Here is an 18,999-nt window from a genome sequence, read left to right on the forward strand (position 1 = left end):
TATAAGCAAACACAATATTAAAAAACGTTTTCTGCTCATTAATTTACACATTTTGCTCTTAAAGCTTATTCTTTCAACAGGTTTCTCCATCTCGAAAAACTCCATCCTCTCTAATTGCTGCTCGTGGCGGTAGGGTGTTCTGTGCTAAGGAACGCGTCTGTCCATCCAGGGCAACTCCCTTAGACCAACCAGAACCGTCGACCTAACGTCTTCGGCTTGCACTCCAAAGACTTGACACAGCGACCATAAGCTGAACCCGGATGGCGGTTTGAAAAACAAAAATCAAAGTAGTTCCTTAGAGGAGAGTTAACCTGCAAAATCAGAAAAAATCTCAATACTTTATTATTCCAGCGACTCTCGGTCACAAATTATAACGCTCTTTGCCAGGCAATGTCTGTTCTCGGAATAGTAAATCAGGTTCAACAGTGTTCAAACGGTTCAACAGAGGCACAGCTTCTTGGAGAAGATCATCACTTTCTTGCTCAGCGTTCATTCCAATCAAATGGGCATCGCTGAAAGGCAGAAAACGAGGCACGGTCTCAGTCTCAGAATCAGGAAGTCCTTTCTGGACCCACCGGTCGTATGGCAGAGGCAAAGGAGCCCTCTTACAATGTACGCCGTGGATCCAGTTCTTTTTACCGTGCACTCGTACTGCAGAACGGGTAGATAGCAAAACCAGATATGGTCCAGTCCAGCAGGGCTGCTCGTTCTTGGTCTGCTGAAAGTTCTTCACCAGGACCCAGGTTCCAGGTTCAATGGCATGTCCTGGATCTTCAGAAGCTTGTGGCAGTGTATTGTGAACCTGTTGATGCAAAACACGCAATTTAGCCCTCAATTCATACAGGTAGTCAAGCAACACAGGATGTTCTATTTCGCTAAACTTTGTCGGCCGCGGCACACCCCAAATGTTTGCCGGGTGACCAAACACTACCTCGTATGGACTCAGACCCATTCGTGAATGCACAGTCATTCTAGTGGACAGAAGGGCTAGAGGCAAGGCATCCGGCCATTGTAAACCAGAGCTCGCTTGAATTTTTAGCTAATTTCAGTTTAAGAGTGCCATTATAGCACTCAACTAGGCCAGCTGATTGGGGGTGATTTGCAGCGTGGGACTTCTGCCTAATTCCTAATCCATCACATACTCTCTTCATCACTTGACCCACAAATTCACTCCCATTGTCACTCCAGATCATTTTCGGCAAACGATACCTAGGGAATAATTCCTTGATAAGGGCTTTCGCTGTGGACAAAGCAGTGTTGTCCTTCAAAGGGTAGGTTTCCACCCATCTAGAAAAAGAGCAAACAACCACTAACACGTACTTCAGGCTGTTGCACCTCTCCATGTGGATGAAATCTAGCTGTAAAGCCTCAAACGGATACGTTGGAGGAGCAAAATGACCAGCTGGAGTTGGAATTCCCTTACCAGGATTGTACATCAAACACACCATACAATTCTTAACCAGATTCTCTGCACACTTAGGAATTCCAGCATTCTGCCATACTGGAGCTAACAACTTACAAATCCCTTTCACACTGATATGAGACAATCCATGAGCCATTCTAACCACTGGAAGCACATACGCATCGGGTAACAACCATCTCTGATGCTCTGACAAACCAATCCAACAACCATTCAAATCCAATTTACCCTTGCTCTCTCTCCATTCATTCAACTCTTTCTCTGTAGCTTCAGCTTGGATGGATTTCACACTCTCAATCGCATCTTCACACATACTTCCATCCGGAACCCATCTCGCCAGACCCGCAACATACATTCGACTCATCACATTTCTCGCAGTTTCTTTCGCGACTTCATCTGCAAACGCATTACCACGACCAACATCATCCGTAGCTTTCTTATGCACACTGCATTTCATGATCGCAACTTGCAACAGCAAAGTAAGAGATTCAAGAAGTTCATTCACCAGCTGACCATGTTGGATCTTTGTCCCATGCAAAGTCAGGAACCCACGCTCTCTCCACAAACGTCCAAACCTATGAGCCACACCGAACGCGTACTGGCTATCGGTGTACACAGTCACTCGTTTTCCGTTCGCCAACACACACGCTCTCGTTAATGCAATCAACTCTGCTGCTTGCGCTGAATTATGTGGGATACGTGCAGCTTCAACAATCGTATGCAAAGTCGTAACAGCATATGCCACAGTCGTATCACCATTCGGAAGTTTGAAGCACGAACCATCAACCCATAAGGTACCATCACATTCTGGAAGAGGAGTGTCCCTAAGGTCAATCCTCCCTTTCGTTTCTTCCTCTGTCCTAAGGAAGCAATCATGCTATTCAGTACCATCTGTCTCAGTTGAAATTGGCAACAACGTAGCTGGATTCAAAGTGTTGCATCTCTTTATGTGCACATGACTCTCTAACAAGGTCAATTCGTAACCCGACAACCGAGCACTAGTTAAGTGCTGTGTCTTGGTACGATTCAACAAGGTATCCACTGCATGTGGAACCATCCTAATCAGTGTATTGTCCATTACCAAACCAGCAGACTGTCGAATCGAAACAGCTGCTGCGGCTGTAGCTCTCAAGCAACTCGGCAACGCTCTAGCTACCGGATCCAAAGTCGACGAAAAATAAGCACATGGACGCTGCTTATCGCCAAACTGTTGAGTCAAAACTGACAATGCACATCCCTCTCTCTCGTGGACATACAATGTGAAAGGCTTACAGTAGTCGGGGGTACCCAACACAGGAGCGGAACACAATGCATCACTCATTTCTGAAAAGCTCTTCTGACATTCGTCAATCCAAGGAATAGGATTTGGAGTATCCTTAACAGTAAGAGCTATCAAAGGTTTCGCGAGCAAAGAAAAATTAGGGATCCACTCTCTACAATACGACGTAATACCCAGGAAAGCACGTACTTCTCTCTGTGTCGTAGGCACACTCATTTTCGCAATCGCTTGCATTCTTTCTGGGGTCAGTTTCCTTCCCTCCTTTGATAAGAGGTGACCTGAGTAGGCAACTTCTTGTCGACAATATTGCAACTTCGAAAGAGAAACCTTATGATGGAAATCAGACAAATGACGTAGCAACGACAAAGTAGCCTCTCTACAAATCTCTTCATTGTCAGCAGCAACTAACAGATCGTCGACATACTGAATAAGAGCAACATCATCAGGTAAAACCAACAAATCTAGTTGCGTCTTCAAAGCTTGACTATAGATCGATGGACTCTCACAATAGCCTTGAGGAGCGTGCTTAAACCGGAAACTTCGTCCTCCTAAAGAGAAGCCAAAGATATCTCTACTCTCCACGGCAATCAGGATGCTGAAGAAAGCATTCTTCAAGTCAATCACTGAAAACCATGTGGCTGTAGCCGGGATCAGTCAGTAAAGCGGTGATATCATGCACAACAGGAAATTGCGGAACTACAATCTTATTCACCTCGCGGAGATCGATCACAAACCTATATACAGGAGGCTGTGAAGAATCAGTTCATTTCAGAACAGGCAAAACAGGACTATTGCACACATTACCTCTCGTTTCCTCAATCACACCTTTCTCAATCAGATCATAGATGATCGCTAAAAGTGCTCTTTCACCATCACTGGAAATCCGATATTGGGGAATACGTGGTAATCTAGCATTCGCTTTCAGCGTCACAACATATGGAGGAATCTCTAGGAGACCCACATCGTTCGGACCAGTAGCCCAAAGAGAATCAGGGAGAGAAGACAATTCAGGTGGAAGTCGATCTTTAGACAAATACATTGGAGAGATCACTCTCTTACCCAATGTAAGATGTACTCCCGAAGGAGAACAATATAGCGTCGCATACAATCTCTTCAACAAATCCAATCCCAACAAGTTCTCACCACAACCTGTCGTCAGAATGAGGGGTGCTTCAAATTCCAAGGTCCAACAGAAATAGACAACGGACTAAAAATCGGATTCGTAACTGGGGCGCCAGAAAAACCTACTGAAACATTCGTTAAGCCAGACAAAGGTGCACCAGGGAGTTTAGAGTGCATAATAGAACTCTTCGCAGCACCAGTATCCAATAGAAAAGGCTCTGACACACCTTATGTAATCACTTCAACATAAGGTCCACTCTGATCTACTGGAACTGAAACAACTCCCTCTCTTTGTCTTTGGCTGTCCTAGCAATCATTACCATCCACATTCTCACCTTCGACATAGTAATCATCCGCATAGTACTGTGCCGTCCTACCAGACGACGCACATTTTTACCACGACCTCTACCTCTAGGAGCGTGTTGAACACCTCGACCTCTCACACCAGAAGCACAATTTGTGCGCTGTAACAGAACCGGGCAACTACTCTTGAAATGACCCTCTTCTTTGCAATACGCACATTGATTAGGACCTACGGGAAAACGCTGTTGAGAAGACTTGAACCTTTGCGAGTTTCTCTGATATTGCTGAGGCTGCTGATAATCGCGCTGATTATTACGAGGCGGATAAGCTTTCTGTAGAAGAACTTTAGTCTTCAATTCCTTAGTCTTCCTATCCGCTTTCTCTATCTCATCCTTATTTCTATTCTCATAGTACTGGGCAGTAGCCAAAATCTGCGCTGACGTAGAAACAGCCCAGGCCCTCTCTGAATCCTTCAACCTAGTGCACAATTCCGGAAGTAAATTATGAACAAATTTGTCAACGAACAACCGTTGACCACCTTCTGTACTCATGTCCTGACCACTGTGGTCTACAAAGGTCTCTTCGAACCGCGTGAAAAAGTCGGACACAGTCTCGTCTTTCTTCTTCTTACATGCAGACAACTTGTCCCAATTGACACGCAACACAGGCTTCAAGGTCTTCATATAATCAATAATTCTACCAGGGAGTTCAGCAATCACATCCTCGGGTTTAGCACCACCTTCTTGTCTATCATCTGCAGCTCTAAGATTATTCCATGTATCACCTAATTCCTGCGCATGATCCGTATGGCGAATCTTTCCCCATATAGGCTGTGGAACAACATTCCCAAACAACATGTCTATATCGGCTAGATTCATAATACATGAATCCACAGTTTGAGATAGCTCCTTATAGTACCCTGCTGGATTTTTACGTGGATCAAGCAAAGTCTGCTTTAAGGCTAAGACTTCAGCATGTTTCCATGAAAAATGTACCCAAACTCGCTGAAAGTGTGGCTAAATAGACAGCATTTGCATCACCAGGTCTCCAAACTGGGGGAATCTCACGCATCGGATATTGACGCGCCTTCCTCCTACCTGACGGATCAGGCTCAAACAATCGCTGGGAAGGAGATTCACTGCTAAATGACAACAACTTCGCAACTGCTTTCTCAACTCCAAGACCCACAATAGTCCCTTTCGCAAACTCAGAACGTATAAGGTACAACTCAGGCGGAGTTTGTCCTACTTCACCATCTTCCCATTGTTCGCGAAGGAAGGAACACATCATATCAAAAACATATCTTTGTTTCGGTGCTTCCCATTGATGGAAAACATCCATAACACCCTCAAGATCATAAAGCGAAGGATACGTAATCCATTTACGCGCTAAGTGATCTCACACTGTCAGTTCATTAGGACTAGGCAACTGACTTCGCAATTGCTTACGCTCGACAACAGGAGACATACCCATTGAATCAAAAAGAGGAGAAAAGAGACCAGCAACAGCATCGGTCATTCTCTGTCGAGCAGAAGGAGAAGTTGACAAAAGAACAGGAGACGGAGCAGAATGAGAAGAAACCGAAGTTGGAACAGTAACAGAAAGAGTAAACAAGACAGGCGTAGGAGTAGCAGACGAAAGAGGTAGCAAAGTCGGCGTCCCTTGAGAAGGCTGCGCCAAAGGAATAAGAGCCAACGGAAGAGGAGCTGGCTGTTGAGGAATCACAGGTGGCAAAGCAACCGGAGGCATGCAACTACAGGTGGCGGAGGTGCCATAGCACTCTGCGCATAAGGGGGTAGCGAACTCAATAGATGCAACATTAAAGGATCTTTCACAAGATCTTTCTTTTCTTCAGGCTGTTGAGGCGGCAGAGCTGGATAGCACTTGTCTACCGCAAGTTTACGCTGCCTAAGCATCTGTTCTCTTTCTAGTTCTTCTTCGTTATCCCTAAACTGTATAGCAGCTTGCACCATTGACATACCTCATTCTCGTTTATTTTTCTTCGCTAACTTAATTTCTTTCTGTTTGGCTTCCTTTCGCCATAAGCGGAAAGAGTCAAACATCGCTGGCCGGGATTTCTTCTTAAACAGTTTCACTTCGAGATTGTCTAAAATCTCTGTTTCAAAGCTACCATAACGGGGCCACTGTAGGACACCGTCTTTCCTGGTATATTTGATCCATACTTCATTATACGCGATGGGGCCCACTCCATGTTTTACGTAGAGCTCATAGGTCGGAGTTCCAATCGGAGGAACCGGACACGAATCCTCCAATCGGGAATCCCTAGTACAACCACAACCAAATATCTTTCCAAGTCTGCTAAGACCAGGCATCTTCGCTCACTAGTCTAGCTTCAAACTTCAAGGGAAATCTCAAAACGATAGTCTCGTGAATACACGAGTCCTTCGGCTTTGGTACCAAATCAAAGCGATCTAGAAGGATACCAAAACAAAACTAAGGACTGGGAGACACTCCACTCATACTTAACTGAAATGTCGATGGCGTCACCAGAAGACCCGTCTATCGTCTTGCTCTACAAATTGCCTAATGGCTCCAAGACAGGGCGACAGTCAGGGCAGCAGTCCTTCGTAGCCGTCGGAACGCGGGGAACCTCGCAGCAAAGACTTTCGGACCACGACAGCATACAGGGGTCGATGAAGTGGCAGGCTTTCCTCCAGAATTTTCACACGAAGCTCTTCACGATCTTTAGGCTTGGACCGGTACCGGTGAAGTCACCCCATGTTGGGTGCTAACTGAAGAACCGGGTTTTAGAACCCAGCGGCGCCAGGATTAACGCCCAATGTCTTCGAATTCCCCTGCCTTGGCAAACAGAGAAACGGGACACTTCTTGGTGACGTCAATGACAAAATTATTGGCTGCAACCAGGAACAGAGGTCTACGAAGCACAACACGGGTGGTTCGCTAGAGACTGCACAAATTCATAGAGCGGAGCATCGTCTTTTATGCTAAAAATCACATTCCTGGCTAGCATCAATTACATACAAACTGACCAATCGTAGGGTGACATTTCAAACATATCGCATAACGACAATCCCACTTTCCGTTGTTCAGCCCACCAGAAATGACCAAGCAGAATCCAACATTCCTGTTCGAACAGGCCGGACAAACCCATCGTAAAGACCTCAACCCAAATCAATAATTAAGCCATAAAGGAAGGAACAGGAACAGATGAGAAGCAAGATAGAAGGGTGTGTCCATGTACCATAAACTCAGCAATGTCTTGCTCTTTGATCTCTATCTGACCAGCTGCTTAACAAGGAACTGGCTCAACAAGGTCAGCCTTGGGCAAGGGAGTAAGTTCGTTCAGGTCACGAAGAAGTCAGCTAAGGTGTACGTGTCCCAAAGACTCGTTCGGCCGTAGTCATCGGCCTATGTGAGGGCAACCACACAAAATGGCTGCCGTACACAAAATGAAACCCGAGGGTTCGAACGAAATCTATGAATACGTAGTGTTCTCATTGATCGGTTATGACGAAAACACTCGTACCTACCGCACTCGTCATTTGCCGTCCGCTGATACCAAAATCGTCTATATCCAACTACCTTTATTGAACGGGTTCAGAATCTACGGAACCACAGGACCGCAGAACCACAGAACCACAGTTCAGGTCCCAGATGAGGATGTAGTCAGTGGAGGCAAGGACGTGTGGACTGACAAAGTCAGCAATGGAGTCGCTGAACTGCGGTCGGGGTCCGGGGGGTCTGTAGATGAGGATTCCTCTGAGGGTGGTGTTGGGATTGGTGTGGATCTAGAAGTGCAGGTGTTATTCGGTGCTGAGGGATTCGTCCTCCTACTCCGTTGGTGCGGTCCCTGTAGCCTTCCGGGATGGCTATGGCGATGTCGGGTGCCAAGGAGGGGTTAAGCCAGGTCTCCATCAGGAAGGCAACAACAGCATGTTTGCGGGTGGAGTGGGTGTTGAGAAGGATGCATCTGAGGTAGTTGGGTTCTTTCCTGGTGGGTGGGTTGGCGGGTCAGATGCTGGTGAAGCTGCAGTGTTCTGGCAGGAGAAGGGTCCTTGGGTGCGCTTTGGTGGCAGCCAGGAAGCAGGTGTGAGGACGTCCTGGAGGGTGCTGGCATCGTAGTGGAGATGGGCGTTGTGGTGTTCATGGGGGCCAGAGGTTCTGGTGCTAGGCACGGTTCAGGCATGGACGGGCGCAGACAGGCTAGCCTTGGACATGCCTTCGGTGCACCAGCGCACGGCCGCACAGCAGCTGCCATAAGAAGGGGAGGGAAGAGGCAGCTGGGAGCGGATGAATGGGTGAGCGGAGGGGGTGGGGCTGCAGGGAACGTAGCTGCTGGAAAACAGGGGCAGGAACGGCGAAGGAGACAGAAGGCAAAAGGGCATATAATTAAAAATGGGGAACAAGGAGGAAGAAACAATAAACAAATAAGGCAATACTAATCCAAAAAACAAATAAGAAGCAATACAGAAGGCAAAAGGGCACAGGGCACAGAATTAAACAAGCATTGGCAATGCAATAGGTCTCGCATTAGGAACGTGTGAGCTACTGGAATTGTTAATTGAATTTTTTAAATGTATGTGTTGTTTTAGAAAATAGATAAATTAATAACATAGGTATGTATAATGCCAATAGCTTATACTTTCGCAAATGTGACAGGTATGTGGAGTTTATGTATGTTTTATAGAGTACAGCAAATCTGTGATGTGTAATTATGTGGTACAGAGTGGCTTTATGTTGAGTGCATGTATGTTGCATTGAGTAGAGTGTAAATATGTGGAGTGTAATTTTGTGGTACTGAGTGGTATTATTGTGATAGTATTCATGTTGTATTGAGTAGAGTGAAATATTGTGGCTTGTAAGTGTGTGGCACTGAGTGGTATTAGGGGTGTATTTAAGTTTTATTGAGTAGAGTGTAAATATGTGGTATGTAATTATGTGGCACTGAGTGTTAATATGTGGAGTGCATTTATGCTGCATTGATTGAAGTGAAATTATGTATCATATAATTATGTGGCACTGAATGGTATTGTGTGGAGTGTGTGTTGGATTCAGTAGAGTGTAATTATGTGGCATGTAATAATGTGGCATTGAGTGGGATTATTTGGAGTGTATGTTGCATTGAGTGTAGTGTAGTTATGTAGCATACAAATATGTTGCACTGAGTGGTATTGTGTGGAGTGTGTGCTGTATTTAGTAGTATATAATTATGTGGCGTGTAATTATGTGGTACTGAGTGTTATTTGGTGTGCATGGTACATTTAGTGCAATGTTGTGATGTAGCATATAATTATGTGGCACTGTGTGGTATGATGTGGAGTGTAATTATGTGGCACTGAGTGGTATTATTTGTAGTGTATGTTGGATTGAGGCAGAGTAATTATGTATTATATCAGTATGTTGCATTGCGTGGTATTGTGTGGAGTGTATTTTGGATTCAGTATAGTAAATATGTGGTATGTAATTATGTGGTACTGAGTGGTATTTGGAGTGCATGTTGCAGTGAGATCACTGTAATTATGTAGCATATAATTATGTGGAACTGTGTGTGATTATATGTAGTGTATTTATGTTGCATTGAGTAGAGTGTAAGTATGAGGCGTGTCATTGTATGGCACTGAGTGTTAATATGTATTTTCAAACTGTTATGTACATAAGATGCATATGTATGCATATATGTATGCATGCATTTATATTTGTATTTATATTGAAATGCAGATGTATATATATATATATATATATATATATATATATATGTATGTACACCGCAGTGTGCGACTGCACAGTGTGAGACATTGTTGTGTGTGTGTGACAGCGCAGTGTGTGTGAGGCAGCGCAGTGTGTGTGAGGCAGCGCAGTGTGTGTGTGTGAAGCAGCACAGTGTGTGTGTGAGGCAGCGCATTGTGTTTGTGAGGCAGTGAGTGTGTGTGTGAGGCAGCGCAGTATGTTTGTGAGGCAGCGCAGTGTGTGTGTGAGGCAGTGCAGTGTTGTGTGAGGCAGCGCAGTGTGTGTGAGGCAGCGCAGTGTGTGTGTGTGAGGCAGCACATTGTGTGTGTGAGGAAGTGTAGTGTGTGTGAGGCAGCGCAGTGTGTGTGTGAGGCAGGGCAGTGTGTGTGTGATGCAGCGCAGTGTGTGTGTGAAGCACTGCAGTGTGTGTCTCACAGTGCAGTTTGTGTGTAACAGCGCAGTGTCTGTATGATAGGACAGTTTGAGTAACACACAGCAGTGTGTGACTGCGTAGTGTGAGACATTGCTGTGTGTGTGTGACAGTGCAGTATGTGTGAGTCAGCGTATAGGGTGGAAGAGGCGCAATAAATGAAACAGGTGTGAACATAAGGAGAGAAAGGGCAAGGAAGTATGAGGCAGTTAAGACATTCATCATTCAACAATCGTTTGCAAGGAGTCAATGCAATATGTTGGGTGCGGAGATATGATAAAGTTACAAAAAAGACCAAAACATCAGAAACAGGTTACGAATCAACAGCAAAAATCATGACGGAAAACACAATTATCAGTGCTTCAGGATCATACTTTCATAGGTTGCATTTGGAAAATGTTTAAGGGAGGTCCCCGAGATTGTGTTGCGATCGGTCACCAAAATTATTTAGGAGTGCGACATAAGTCGTTTGAATCATGTTTGGATCAAGAAATGCACCATGTGCATGGGGCGGAAGGGCATGATAAAAAGATTGGGCGCGGACATGAGGAAAGAGAAGGGGGAGGCAAGATACAGCAATTATGACAGTCAACAGTGGTGTACATTGAATTAAATCAATAAGTTGGTGCCAAAAATTATTAAAATTGCAGAAAAAGCATGTCAAGAAAAGACACATGAAGTATGATGAACAAAATTAGAATGAGGGCAGCAATATATTTACAATTTGTAGTTATCTGTGATGTGGGATCCAGAGTGCCGGGTAGGGTGGGCATCGAAGTGGGAGAGGGAAAGAAAGGCGATACTGGTTTAGCAGTTGAAACATGTATGGAGGAGAACATAGTTGTGAGCCTCCACGATTCTGTTGCGGGCAGTGGTATGGCTTCAAAAGACTTTCGCAGAGGTGAGACAGAAAGTGAACGAATCATGCACGAACTACCGTGGCAGATTTACAAAGCCGGGTTGTCCATTCGGGAAAAAAAATCATTATGGGTGAAAGACAGTGAATCACGGTGTCTAACGAAAAATCCATGTAGGTGCTGCTATGTTTTTGAACAAACAGGGAAAGTCGAATAGTGAACTGGTAGTGATCTATGCCGAGAGGTATGAGCATTAATGTAAGACAAGAGGATGGGGCGTGTGGGAATTAGGTTAACAAGCTCTCTGCATTGCTTTGGCAGGGCGGGGGGGCGCATTCCTTTGAAGTCTGATGCGGGAGGGGGCGGGGAGCGGATGCCTTTGACGTTTGATGCAGAGGCGCAAAGGCTCCCAAATGACAGATAGGAATGTGGGATGTGTACGCGCCTGGCCAACATGAAGTGTACCGAATCTGCAGTTTGGGGAGACTTTTTGGAAGCCTTACTATAATCTTGCCGAACAATGCTTATGCATTGGTTCAGCGAGACCTAAAAACGAGGAACAAGGAGGAAGAAACAATAAACAAATAAGGCAATACAATTACAAAAAACAAATAGGAAGCAATACAATTACAGCAGGACAAACCTACTGCCTACCACTGGCCACCAGGGAAGAGCCACAGGTGGCAGCCTGTGGGTGGAGGAGGGCCTCGAACTCTCCTCTGCAGCGGCAGCTGGGGCTTAAGGACGAGACACAATGGTGGTGCTGTGCGGCGTGGAGAGCGACCTGCCTAAGAAGGGTCTAGGGTTGCAAATTGCGATTCCTTAAATGCAATTTCGGAAGCACCCAAGTTGTGCGATTTTGCCTTTAGAAATCGCAAATTACCATCAACTTCAAGTTGGTGGTAATTTGCAATTACTTTGCAAAAGACACTTTTTTTTGCATTTTTCAAAGTGCCATGTGACACACATACATGCCCTTAGTGCATGTATGTGGGCCACATGTGCACCCATGCTTATTCCAGGGGTGCAACAGGGTGTCCTTCCCTATGGGGCAAATTGCAAATGTCTTCCCATTCATTCCTATGTGCCTATAGGCTCATAAGAATAAATGGGAAGATATTCCTTAATCTCGATTCCCAATTTGCGATTTGCATTTAAGGAATATGTAGGAATCACAATTAATATTGCAAATCCTACATACACTGCCTTTTGCGAGACCTTAATAGTGAATTGCAAATATTCGCTATTAAGGACTCGCAAAACGTTTTCTTGATACATATGCCCCAATAACTCTTATTTTGTAATTCACAAAACTGTTCTAACACAATCAAATTTGTGAGCAAAGTCTTAGCCTGACCATAGGAACTGTAGGTTAGACCAGCATTAATTGTCTTGTTGGTTGGTGAACAAGAACAGTCATAAAAAGCTGAAAATTAAGGCTTTCGCCTTCATGAAGAGACCCACAGAATGAAAGAAGAGGTTTGGTGAGCCCGCACCCTTACCAAGATACCACTCGCAGCTTTATCTGACATGTAGAGATTGGCTTGACAAACTAATAATCTGCCCCGCGTTTACCTTGGAAGTGGTCTTTAGTTCCTCTTTGACTGGGCTCTGATGTACAAGACGTCATATAACGAAGTACTCATGGGATTTGTAGTTCCTATCCTTCTTCCGCACTCCACCAACTTTTCAGGGCTTGGAACAACGCAACCAACGCATCCCTTTTACACAGAGGTAGTGTGTCGTTTATATGTTGCGTCTTTTTTGTACAGGCTTGGATTACGTGTATAACACATAGTTAGCAAAATTGAGGTATAATATTCCAGGTCAGAGAGCACAGAATTTATGGTTTCAACATCCCAATCATCTCAATGTAACCCATGTACTATTGTGTCACCGATAGAAACTTTGAACACATTTGGTATCTGCATGATCTCTGTAGGGCATAATATTTTAAAAGGAACTTTATCCCAAACAATTCCATCACTGAAAAGGCTAAAATGTTGACACGGGACAAGTCTCCTTTCAGTTTATGCGAAGAAAATGGGGGGCAAACACCCCATCGACCAGTTCTGTAGCAGAACCTTCTGGAAGGCTAGTGGCCATTGAGTGACAGGAAAAATACGATCACAAATACAATCAACATGAGCAAGAAAACCAAGGAAATTATGATCCAGACATATATCCAAGTGAGTACTAGGTAAGTATGTTTCAGCTATGAAATGAAAACACAGATCCGTGCTGGAGGAGTGTGTGAAACGAAGAACAGTCTGAAGAAAAATCATCTTGATCTATATACTATCCCAAGACACTTCGTGAAGAACTGGAGGCTCAGGTTCAATACCAGTACTTGAAAAATCCAACAAAGGTGAATCCACCAATGGTGGGTGAGGATAAATGACTTCAGCTGTAGAAGACACAGTAACACAGTAGTAAAGACTGTGCTCTCTTCAGTCATGTTGTTGATTGAGAATTCATTTCCCCCCGCATTGGTGGTGGTCAAATGTTGCAGAGGAATATCCTGTAGAATTGCATGGACACACCAGGGCCTACTATTTAGAATTGGACATATGGTGTAGTTTGATATGTTTGATGGAGACAAAGCATCTTTAGAAACTGGAAGTGGTGGCAACATTACAGTTCTCGTACCTTGAAGTCCAAGGACAGGCACCGGAGCACGGTAGGATGGGCTGAACTCTTTCTAAATTGGTACCTTCCATCGAATGAGATCTCCATTTTATGGAATCCAGACGAAAACGTCAGGCTTCACATCTTCACTTGAAGAGAGAGATGTGTCCAAGTGCTTGCTTGATTGAGCATCACTGAACTTTTGTAGGTCCTGTAAGACAGCACAATGGTTATCCAGGTCAAAGATCGCAGCAGCTGCCACAATGTTTGCACTGTCAAGGTCTAGAACATACATCCTGATGCCAAAAATGACTTCAGACGGGGGCTACCAAACATCTTTAAGTGGGGTTATTGACAGCTCGTTGACCACAGTAGAGGTGATTGAACCAACTATGTGCAGCACCTAATACTCTAGCAGCTAAGCCCTACTTTAAGTCACGGTTCATTCTTTCAACAACAGAAATGCACTTGGGCCTATATCGGGAAGAATAATGCACCTGTACTCCCGGATACGCTTTGGACACGAAAGATGGGCCCTGGTACGAATGGAATGTATGGCATGCATTTGTCCTGATACAGACTTGCAAGTCTTTAATAACAGTTTGAGTGTCAGCCGAGCACTGTGGCCAAACCCAAAGGAATCTGGAGCAAGAATCAACTGCAACCAAAATAAATTTGAAAACAGTTTACAAAATCAGTGGTCCAATTAGATACTGCCAAAAGGCTTGTTGGAGACCAGAAGGTGTATTTGTGGTGGACAAGCCACATTTGAGCATTTTATTTGTTGACAAATGGGACAACAACTGAGGGCATATTTTTGGCCTGCTAGTAAATGTTTTGCCATCAATAACGTTACTGCAGCAGCAAAATTGTGGCTGCCACCTGAGCATGTGCTGAAGCAACAGGTTCATGTGCTGCTACAACCAGAGCAAGTCTATGGTCTTGGTTGGGAATCAAACGATTGCCAATCCCGGTCATTCAAATGAAAAGAGTGTTTGGAATGAAAGCCCTTTTGTGAAAGGGGTGGTTTTTAATTGCATTTATGGCAGCCAAGAAATCCCTATCTATACTGGTTTTAGAGCATGTAATCACTGCTACTGTAGCTGTGGTGACTGCAGATTTGGCTGCTACATCAGCCAGAGAATGCCCTACAGCGTGTGCTCCCACACACTGAATACTTAGTGTATGTATTACGTGAGTTTTTGGCAACCACTCTTTGAGGTCTGCCAGCTTCACCCAAAGCGTTTTATGCTTGGATGTGCAACTCCTTGAAGCTCAGAATCCATTTTGTTGCAAATAATGTAGATTATCGTTAAAGGACTGTAGATAGAATTACGAATCACACAAAACAAGAGCGGGGAATTTAGGACCCATATATTCAAGTGCAAGAAGCAAAACCTTTAGCTCATCCAATCACCCAAGGATTGTGTGTGAGTTGTTAGAGGTTGGAATATACTGTCTAACATAACACTAATAACAATGCGCATGCCACAAAGTATTGCTGCTTAGAACATATAGCAAGTTGAGCTGAACTATAAGTGTAAACAATTTATTTCTACTTATAAAGAATGAACATGCTCATACTGTAGTAATTCTTGTGTCTGCAAAGAAGTGTCAAAGACAAAGTCCACATCAACAGATATAAGGATGTAGCCCATTATATCCATCTAGGATGGAAGGCGTTAGCGTTTGGAATGCAAGCTTTGGTGACAGCTTCTAAGGCCGGCATGGGAGTAACAACAATAATGCATTTCCCTTGAACAAGTGGCCATTCTTTAAAGCTATTAGTGATGAGGGACTTCATAGCCCCTAAGTCAAATGCACGGCTCTGTGTCGCTATTTAGCGTGCCCTATATATTCCAAATCCTTTCATCCTTAATCCTTATTAATCCAATATTTGACCATATTTTACTCCATTAATTTCAGTTTCTATTATTCTCCAATGATTTCACGATCCAACATTCGGGATTAAATGCCAATTTTCAAGTTTCTAATATTCAAACAGGGCCCATCCGGTGCCTCTTAGAAAGAATACGAGTGATGCAAAAAGTCCATCGCAAGCAGTGTTTTTTATTGCATAAAAAAGAACCCAATGCATTTCGGGCCATCGTGTGCCCTTCGTCGGGGTCACTACAAATAAATCACAGACATAAATACATTATTACCACTTGTTTCACAACATAAACCACAATACAATGTTAATTTGCAAGAGTTATAACCCTACGTTATCACTTTGTTAAAACAAACATGACCCCAGGCAACGTAATCCCACCGAGTCTCCCTCTAAGTTGATTACGTCATTGCGCATCGTGCCTTCATGCTCAAGGTGTGAACCCAACATTCCCTGCTATTAATTAATGCAAATACTCCTAGTTGTTCTCCGTTTTCTCACCCACTGTGCACATAAAGTTACTTGCATTATTTGAAGGAGATCCCTGTTTTTATCAGATATATGAGTTTATATGAATTACTCAACTTGTGCTGTTCTGCGTTTTTTTCAATTTAGTATACAGACATTCTTAACTACAAAACGCTCATACATACGTTCTACCTATGAGTGCATCTCAACTCTCCCACCCGTCGACATACCTGCTATGCTGATAAATTAACGTCTCCCTCTCTCATCGTTATGGCTCCAAACAATTCTAGAATCTCCCTTTCCGCCCATTCTTTTCAATTACGTCACCCCAGCACTATCCCTTCCTCTTGGCCCCGAGTCTACGACTTCCTGTTACTTCTTGCCTTAATCTGTAAGGAGACTACAGTACCCAGATCCATGTGTACATTTTATGATACAATCCGTAAAAACTGTAAAAATATAAATATCGTGGTTTGTATATCATTGCATGCCATTGCTGTCCATACAAATTGTTGTTTTCAACCCCATGCGATGAACTTTGGTTGTTGTTCCGAATGTTTAAATCACTATGTGTTAATCTTTTTCTTCTTTCGTAATGTCAATCTTCATTAAGGGTGCAGACCCTGGGTAGGGCTTTTAGTTACGACAATTGTTTATGATGAGGGAATGCACACCTTTCTTTATAAACGTCATTGTTCATCTCTATATTTGTTGTCATTCCTTAGACGCGATTGCGTGCAGATAGACTAATAGGCATGCCCTACTGCCACGTAGTTACAAAACATTAGTGATGAGGGACTTCATAGCCCCTAAGTCAAATGCACAGCTCTGTGCCGCTATTTAGCGTGCACTATATATTCCAAATCCTTTCATCCTCAATCTTCATTAATCCAATATTTGACCATATTTTACTCCATTAATTTCAGTTTCTATTATTCTCCAATGATTTCATGATCCAACATTCGGGATTAAATGCCAATTTTCAAGTTTCTAATATTCAAACAGGGCCCATCCGGTGCCTCTTAGGAAGAATACGAGTGATGCAAAAAGTCCATCGCAAGCAGTGTTTATTATTGCATAAAAAAGAACCCAATGCATTTCGGGCCATCGTGTGCCCTTCGTCCGGGGTCACTACAAATAAATCACAGAAATAAATACATTATTACCACTTGTTTCACAACATAAACCACAATACAATGTTAATTTGCAAGAGTTATAACCCTACGTTATCACTTTGTTAAAACAAACATGACCCCAGGCTACATAATCCCACCGAGTCTCCCTCTAATTTGATTAAGTCATTGCGCACCGTGCCTTCATGCTCAAGGTGTGAACCCAACATTCCCTGCTATTAATTAATGCAAATACTCCTAGTTGTTCTCCGTTTTCTCACCCACTGTGCACATAAAGTTACTTGCTTTATTTGAAGGAGATCCTGTTTTTATCAGATATTTGAGTTTATATGAATTACTCAACTTGTGCTGTACTGTGTTTTTTTTCAATGCAGTATACGGCCATTCTTAATTACAAAATGCTCATACATAAGTTCTACCTATGAGTGCATCTCATCTCTCCCACCCGTCGACATACCGGCTATGCTGATAAATTAACGCCTCCCTCTCTCATCGTTATGGCTCCAAACAAATCTAGAGTCTCCCTTTCCGCCCATTCTTTTCAATTACGTCACCCCAGGACTCTCCCTTCCTATTGGCCCCGAGTCTACGACTTCCTGTTCCTTCTTGACTTAATCTGTAAGGAGACTACAGTACCCAGAATCCATGTGTACATTTTATGATACAATCCGTAAAAACTTTAAAAATATAAATATCGTGGTTTGTATATCATTGCATGACATTGCTGTCCATACAAATTGTTGTTTTCAACCCCATGCGATGAACTTTGGTTGTTGTTCCGAATGTTTAAATCACTACGTGTTAATCTTTTTCTTCTTTCGTAATGTCAATCTTTATTGAGGGTGAGACCCTGGGTAGGGCTTTTAGTTACAACAATTGTTTATGATGAGGGAATGCACACCTTTCTTTATAAACTACATTGTTCATCTCCATATTTTTTGTCATTCCTTAGACGCGATTGCGTGCAGATAGACTAATAGGCATGCCCTACTGCCACGTAGTTACAAAACATTAGTGATGAGGGACTTCATAGCCCCTAAATCAAATGCACAGCTCTGTGCCGCTATTTAGCATGCACTATATATTCCAAATCCTTTCATCCTTAATCCTCATTAATCCAATATTTGACCATATTTTACTCCATTAGTTTCAGTTTCTATTATTCTCCAATGATTTCACAATCCAACATTCGGGATTAAATGCCAATTTTCAAGGTTCTAATATTCAAACAGGGCCCATCCGGTGCCTCTTAGAAAGAATACGAGTGATGCAAAAAGTCCATCGCAAGCAATGTTTATTATTGCATAAAAAAGAACCCAATGCATTTCGGGCCATTGTGTGCCTTTCGTCGGGGGTCACTACAAATAAATCACAGAAATAAATTTCATTATTACCACTTGTTTCACAAAATAAACCACAATACAATGTTAATTTGCAAGAGTTATAACCCTACGTTATCACTTTGTTAAAACAAACATGACCCCAGGCTTCGTAATCCCACCGAGTCTCCCTCTAAGTTGATTAAGTCTTGCGCACCGTGCCTTCATGCTCAAGGTGTGAACCCAACATTCCCTGCTATTAATTAATGCAAATACTCCTAGTTGTTCTCCGTTTTCTCACCCACTGTGCACATAAAGTTACTTGCATTATTTGAAGGAGATCCCTGTTTTTATCAGATATATGAGTTTATATGAATTACTCAACTTGTGCTGTACTGCGTTTTTTTCAATTTAGTAAACAGCCATTCCTAACTACAAAA

This window comes from Lissotriton vulgaris, chromosome 3_1 (genome assembly GCF_964263255.1).
Source record: "Lissotriton vulgaris chromosome 3_1, aLisVul1.2, whole genome shotgun sequence".
Lineage (NCBI taxonomy): Eukaryota > Metazoa > Chordata > Amphibia > Caudata > Salamandridae > Lissotriton > Lissotriton vulgaris.